The sequence below is a fragment of the Cervus canadensis genome, chromosome 19 (genome assembly GCF_019320065.1).
Source record: "Cervus canadensis isolate Bull #8, Minnesota chromosome 19, ASM1932006v1, whole genome shotgun sequence".
NCBI lineage: Eukaryota > Metazoa > Chordata > Mammalia > Artiodactyla > Cervidae > Cervus > Cervus canadensis.
In genome coordinates, this window is record NC_057404.1 from 30273115 (window position 1) to 30281081 (window position 7967).

Consider the following 7967-nt stretch of genomic DNA (forward strand, 5'->3'; position numbering starts at 1 on the left):
CTGATGTGAAGAGTTGACTCACTGGAAAAGACCCTGATGAGGGAGGAGAAGGGGACGACAGAGGATGAGATGGCTGGATGGCATCACCGACTCGATGGACATGAGTTTGAGTAGACTCTGGGAGTTGGTGATGGACAGGGAGGCCTGGCGTGCTGCGATTCATGGGGTCGCAAAGAGTCGGACATGACTGAGCAACTGAACTGAACTGAACTGAAAGATACAAGGCAAAACAGTGCTTAGGTGCAAAACTCATAGCATGGTAAAGTGGTTTTGATGATAACCAATTGTGTTTCAATCATAAGTCATATCAAGTAGCTTTACACACAGATAAATTTTCTGAGCTAAAATTACATTTCCAGCAGTTTTTCAAACCTAAAGGCAAGTACAAAGGAAGATTTCCATATTTCAAATTCATCTAACTGTGTAATTTAGAAGTTTCTACCTAATCTTCAATAGAAAGTGATTTATCTGCTATGTAGTGACATTCTTAACATCAGCTGTCAAGAGAAGAGTCTAGTAATATTTTCTTCTCAGAAACTCCTACTCTGTTGATGGGAATGTAAATTGGTACAGTCACTATGGAGAACACTATGGAGATTGCTTAAAAACAGAGAGCTACCATATGACCTAGCAATCCCACTCCTCGGCATATATCCAGAGAAAAACATGACTTGAAATGATACAGCACCCCAATGTTCACTGTAGCACTGTACACAATAGCCAAGACATGGAAGCAACTTAAATGACCATTGACAACGGAATGGATAAAGATATGAGATATATATATGTGTGTGTGTACACATATATGTGTATATATGATGGAATATTACTCAACTATTAAAAAGAATGAAATAATATCATTTGCAGCAACATGCATGGACCTAGAAAGTATCATATTGAGTGAAGTAAGTCAGAGAGGAAGAAATACCATATGACATCCCTTATATGTGGAATCTAAAAAGATTCATATCCACATGAACTTATTACAAAACAGAAAGAGACTCATAGACTTAGAAAATGAACTTATGGTTACCAGGGGGAAGGGATAGTTAGGGAGTTTGGGAAGGTCGTGTACACACTGCTATATTCAAAATGGATAAACAACAAGGACCTATTGTATAGCACATGGAACTCTGTTCAATGTTATGTGCCAGGCTGGATGGCAGGAGGGTTTGGAGAAAAATGGATACATGTTTACCTATGGCTGAGTCCCTTCGGTGTTCGGTGTTTGCTTGAAACTACCACATAGTTAATTGGCTGTACCCCAACACAAACTAAAAAGTTTAAAGTTGGGGGGAAAAAACTTTCTTCTTGGTCATTTATTCATTACTGGAAAAAGTCATAACATTTTCCTCATTTTCTTTCCTATTGTCTTTTTTTCCCTGATTCTCTTTTCTTATTTATTTCTTTTTTAGCTGCACTGGGTCTTCTTTTCTGCATGCTGGCTTTCTCTAGTTTCAGCAAGCCAGGGCTACTCTTCATTGCTATGTGTGGGCTTCTCATTATGGTGGCTTCTCTTGTTGCAAAGCACAGGCTCTAGGTGAGCAGACTTTAGTAGTTGTGGTGTGTGAGCTCAGTAGTTGTAACTCAACTCCCAGGCTCCAGTAGTTCATGCTCAGTAGTTGTGGCACCTGGGTTTAGTTGCCCCTAGGCATGTGGAATCTTTCCACCACAAGGGGTCAAACCCGTGTCCCATGCATTGGTAGGCGATTTCTCATCCACAGCCACCAGGGAAGTGAAGAGAAGTGAAGTGGCTCAGTCGTGTCCGACTCATTGCAACCCCATGGACTGTAGCCTATCAGGCTCCTCCATCCATGGAATTTTTCATACAAGAACACTGGAGTGGGTCACCGTTTCCTTCTCTAGGGGATCTTCCCAACCCAGGGATTGAACCCAGGTCTCCTGCATTGCTGGCAGAGACGCTTTACCGTCTGAGCCACCAGGGAAGCCCTCTGATTGTTTTTATGCTGAGTTTGATCCCTTTCTTATATTCTCCCAGAAAAAAAAAAACATTAAAACGTATAAAACGCTTTAATGTGTATGAAACTCACCTTGGAAGGCTTGCTAAAATGCAGATTCTCCAGTGCAACAACCAGAGATTTTGATTTAGTAGGTGGTCACAGACTATTTTAAAAGAAGTACCAACATAGAACATGCCACATTTCAATCTGTATTATAGTTTTTATGTACAGATAAACTTTTATCTCCTTGGTAAATTTCTTAAGGTCAGGGACCATTTTTAAAAACTAATTTCTGATTCCTCCTAGCTGCCTCACACTCAGGTACTTCACAGGTATATAATAGTTACTGAATGAATGAACACTGATTAATGCCATGACATTTTTATATAGATAATAGCATTGCCAGGAATAGAGTTTCATGAGACAGTTTTGGCATGCTTTTTTTCATAATAACTGCTGATAATTACACTTTGACGAGCACCTACAAAATGAATAAAACTATCAATAATTATTCAAGAGCAGGGACAGACAGCCTCTAAGGAGAGGAGAAAAAAAAGAAGGGTTCCTTTCTTCACAAACTTCCCCTTTCCCTCTGCTCCAGTGCATAAAATTGTGGGGAAAGATAGGAAAAGGGTGATAAGTCCAGTGGCTGGTTCAAAGAATGAGGAATAAAACAGAGCAAGAGGTGGGAAGGAAAACAAAATAATTACCTATTGCACTTTCCTCCAAACCAAGAAATTACTCCCCTAATACCTGCTAACGTGGAGAGGGAGCAGCTTGAAGTCTTATACACCTCATGCCCCTAGAGCATTTTTCACATTTCTTCCTCTAGTCAGTAAATACACACACACCACAAAGGCTTCAGATTCATTCTATTCTTGAGCAGGGACATACTCATTCTTGGAGGATTTTAATTGCAGTTCTCAAAGCTCTAGGATAACTATGGTACATTTTCAGACAGTGTCGGTTTTATTCCAGGATGTGGAAAAAAAAAATGCTTAAAACGTTTGCCTCTTGTAAGGGTTTTGTGACACATGTGCAAGTAAAATTAGCAAAATTCTGCTTTTCCATGTCAGTCAAACTTGTGTTTTTCTTGAATGCATAACGTAGAGTAGAAAATTTTTATGTGTAAAGAGTGACTGAAAACTCTGGCATTCTTTGTTGTAATCAATTAACCCATTGATATTAGCTCTGGAGCCTTTTTTAAAAAGTAAACATGCAGGTTGCTACACAAGGCAGAAACAAGTTTCATGGATATCTGTGACCCACATGGCTTATACTTTGACCAGAGTAGACAAACAAACATGTGACTTCTCAGTGAGTCCAGAAAGGCCGAAATATCTATTGTACAATTGATATTTATTTACCTTCTAAGTATCTCACCTCCTAAATCACTGTTAAGTGCTCACTTCGGCAGCACACATACTAAAATTCGAATGATACAGAGAAGCTTAGCATGGCCCCTGCACAAGTATGACACGCAAATTCGTGAAACGTTCCATATTTTTCAGTAAAGTTGTAAGAGGTTGTTTTGTGTTGAATAAACCTGTAAAGAGAAAAACCTAAAAATAAAATAAAATAAATCACTGTTACTACTTGAGTTATACAAAAAACTATTGGCTCCTGCAAATCAACCCAATTTCCTGAGATAATTGCCCTTAATCAAACATTTAGGTATACTGAAATATTTATGGTAAAATCATATGATAGTTAGGATTTGGTTCAAAATAATACAGGATGGGGGAAGTACACTGGGTTAAAGTTTCAAACTCAAGGCTGACTTGCTTTTTGTTAGGCAAAAAAGACATGTGATGACCAAAGACAAAAACCTGGACAGCTTGACTAATTTGTTCATTTTGATGATAAAGAAAGTCTCACTCAGTTGTCTTACTAAATATCTTCTAGTTTGTTTGTTTTCAGTCTAAATAATTTCAGATAATAATTGCAAAGCTGTTAATGTAACTTTTCCATACATCAATAAAACTGCTATAATAAAAATAAAGACTGAGAATTAGATGGAAATCATAAGGACTACTTCTTCAAGATTCTTGGTTCATTTAAGCATAGAGGACGTTTTGGCTCTAGTGAAACAGAAAACATTATTAGGGCTTCCCTGGTGGTCTAATTGTTAAGAATCCACCTGCCAATGCTAGAGAAGGAAATGGCAACCCACTCCAGTACTCTCGCCTGGAAAATCCCATGGACGGAGGAGCCTGGTAGGCTACAATCCATGGGGTTGCGAAGAGTCGGACACGACTGAGCGACTTCACTTTCATTTTTCACTTTCATGCATTGGAGAAGGAAATGGCAATCCACTCCAGTATTCTTGCCTGGAGAATCCCAGGGACAGAGAAGCCTGGTGGGCTGCTGTCTATGGGGTCGCACAGAGTCGGACACGACTGATGCGACTTAGCAGCAGTAGCAGCAGCAGCCAATTCGGGGAACATAGGTTCGATCCCTGGTCTAGGAAGATTCTACATGCTGCAGGGCAGCTAAGCCCTTGGTCCACAACTACTGAAACCATGCTCTAGAGCCTGTGCTCTGCAACAAGAGAAGCCACAAAAGTGAAAAGCCCATGCACTGCAACTAGAAAGGCGCCCCAGTTCACTGCAACTGGAGAAAGCCACAGAGAAGCAACAAAGATTCAGCACAGCTGGGGGCCGGGCGGGGGTAGTGTTCCTTTAAAAAAAGAAAACATCATTAGTCATCTTCTTCAATATAAAAGGGCTCTGACAAGAATTCTGTGGAAACAGTAAAAAAAAAAAAGGGCTGACTGGATCAGAGAGCAGATCATATGACACTGGTTACTTGGCCTGTGAGTGGGATGTCGCAACTACTAGAATTGTTTATCACAGGAACCTGAAAACACCGCATCATAATTCTCTCTCCAGCAGCACTCTAACAATATTTCCTCAGCATTTCCCCTTTTATAGCCCATAAAGCAGTGAAAAAAATGTTTGTCTTTTTGCTGGGGTGTGGGTGTGGGTTCTAGAGACACTGAGACTCCAAAATAGAGGAGAGAAATTGCCAAGATGGTGAATCTGGTACTGGGGTCAGCTGCCTGCAGTGTAGCCCAGTTCTCTGACGTGGACAGAATCCATGAAAAGCAGCCTCTTCACTCAACCAATGGGACCAGTGGAACATTTCTTTCCCCTCAAATTATCATTTAAAACATTTGAATATACTTTAAAAAGTATGATGTTATTATAAAGTAAAATACTCATTTGGATGTTAATATTTTAAAAAGAGATTTCAAAGAAATGTAATGATTTTATTGGCTACTTTGACCATAACCCTGTATTCTCCAGAGTACGATTTGCTCTCCTCTGCTAGGAAGGGTAACAGGTAGAATACTGAAAAGTCCTAATTGAACTGGTTTTCTTTTTTTTTAAGTAAAGCTTAGGAAGATATCAACTATTTAAAACTTCTCTAAAGCATATGTATGGGGAGAAGTTTTTCTCAGTTATTTAAAAATCAGGTTAACAAAATATTTTTACATAAACAGTAGTTTCAATATTTTCTAACACTCTAGTGTGTTCAAAGTAGGTTAAGAAAGCATTGCTTAATAAAGAATCTCAGTGAAATGTGGGGGAAAATGAACTGATTTGATGTAAGAAAACTTGGGCTCATAACCAATCAATTCCTAAATTGAAATTTATTATTTGCATATACATTGAAGATAATGCCTGAAATCTTTTTTAAAACTAAGTATTTCAGGTTGGTACAAAAGTAATTGCAGTTTTGGACTTTGAATTTTAAATCATTGTAACTAGGTTCAAAAACACCTCTACTAATCAAAATAGGAACCATTACAATCAACACATTTTTGCCAATGAGAAATAAGTTTGTTTATTCCTATAGCATAAAAATTCATGCTTCAGGATTTGATGAACTTTTGGAAAGCATTTTCTGACTCCTGCTGGTTGTGGAAGCATTTTCTCTGCAAAAATTTGTGGAGATGCTTGAAGAAATGGTAGTTGGTTGGTAAGAGGTCAGGTGAATATGCGGGATGAGGCAAAACTTTTTAGCCCAAATCATTCAACTTTTGAAGCTTTGGTTGTGGGACATGTGGTTGGGCAATGTCTTAGAGAAGAACTGGGCCCTTTCTGTTGACCAATACCGGCTGCAGGCATTGCAGCTTTTGGTGCATCTAATAAATTTGCTGAAGATACTTCTCAGATGTAATGGTTTTGCTGGGATTCAGGAAGTTATAGAGGATCAGACAGGAAACAGACCACCAAACAGTGATCATATTGTGACCATATTGTGATCATATTGTGACCATATTGGTCAACAGTGACCAAACATGACCTTTTCTTGGTGCAAGTTCGGCTTTGAGAAATGCTTTGGAGATTCTTCTCGGCCCAACAATTAAGCTGGTCATCGCTGGTTGTTGTATAAAATCTACTTTTCATAGCACGTAACAATCCAGTCAAGAAATGGTTCGTCGTTGCTGCGTACATTTTAAGTGAAGACGACACTTCAAAATGACAATTTTTTTGATTTGAGGTCACCTCATGAGGCACCCAGGGCTTCCCTTGTGGCTCAGCTGGTAAAGAATCCACCTGCAGTATGGGAGACCTGGGTTCAATCCCTGGATTGGGAAGATCCCCTGGAGAAGGGAAAGGCTACCCACTCCAATATTCTGGCCTGGAGAATTCCATGGACTGTATACTCCATGGGGTCGCTAAGAGTCGGACATGACTGAGCAACTTTCACATGAGGCACCCACTTACAGAGCTTTTTCACCTTCACAATTTGCTTCAAATGCTGAATGACCAGAGTGGTCAACACTGAGTTCTTCAGCAACTTCTCATCTAGTTATAAGAGGATCAGCTTCAATGATTCTCTCAGTTGGTCACTGTCAACTTCTAATGGCCATCACTACATTCCTCATCTTCAAGGGCCTGGTCTCCTTTGCAAAACTTGTTGAACCACCACTGCTCTGTATGTTTGTGAGCAGTTCCTGGGCCAAATGCATTGTTGACATTGCAAGTTGTCTCTGCTGTTTTATGACCCATTCTGAACTCAAATAAAAAAATCACTCAATTGATGCCCCGCAAATAGGTTCATCAGTACCATCTTTCTAGATTTCATATGTATGTGTTAATATATGATACTTGTTTTTCTCTTTCTAACTTACTTTACTCTATCATAGTCTCTAGGCTCATCCACCTCATTAGAACTCACTCAAATGTGGTCCTTTTTATGGCTGAGTAATATTCCATCATATACATGTACAACAGTCATAGAGGACAGACTATGGATGAGGTTGTGGATAAGGGTAGGGGAGGAGGAAGGAGAGGGTGAGATGAATGAAGAGAGAAGCATGGAAACATCTACTACCATATGTACAACAGATAGCCAATGGGAATTTGCTGTATGACCCACAGAGCTCAAACCCGTGCTCTGTGACAACCTAGAAGGGTGGGATGGGATGGGAGGTGGGAGGGAGGTTCAAGAGGGAGGGGACATATGTATGCCTATGGCTGAGTCATGTTGATGTATGGCAGAAACCAACACAATACTGTAAAGCAATTATCCTTCAATTAAAAATAAATTTTTTTAATTACTCAAATTTGCTTTTTGTCTAACGTCATTTCTATAGTCTAAAATAAATATAAAATAAACAGCAAGTAATAAGTCATTAGCAAAAAAACATACAGCAAGAAATGTGCATTAAAATGATATATAACATAACCACCTTTAACACTGGTTATTGATATTCTGACTGATATTGATATTCCAATATCAAATAGCAAAGTTCAACAATGCAAAACCACAATTAATTTTGCACCAGACTAATAAAATTTCCCATGAATTTGAGCAAACCCAAGAGATAGTGGAGGATAGAAGAGCCTGGCATCCTACAGTCCATGGGGCTTTCAAAGAGTTGAACGTGACTTAGTGACTGAACAACAACAAAATTTCCAGTATAATTCTGTAGACAGATTTTCCTTTGGAAACACTTATTTCTAAGGTAAAGGGAAACTTTGATTTTTGTAC

General features: G+C 39.1%; 1 protein-coding gene and 1 non-coding gene across 6 annotated transcripts in view; both read left to right on the forward strand.

The window, feature by feature from the left end:
- The window catches only part of CCSER1 (coiled-coil serine rich protein 1), a 1404567-nt gene that overhangs the window by 323618 nt on the left and 1072982 nt on the right, over positions 1-7967 (forward strand). The gene's annotated exons all lie outside the window — the stretch shown is intronic.
- LOC122422453 lies at positions 3363-3469 on the forward strand. Its single transcript, XR_006263849.1, has one exon. It is a non-coding gene; the product is annotated as a U6 spliceosomal RNA (small nuclear RNA).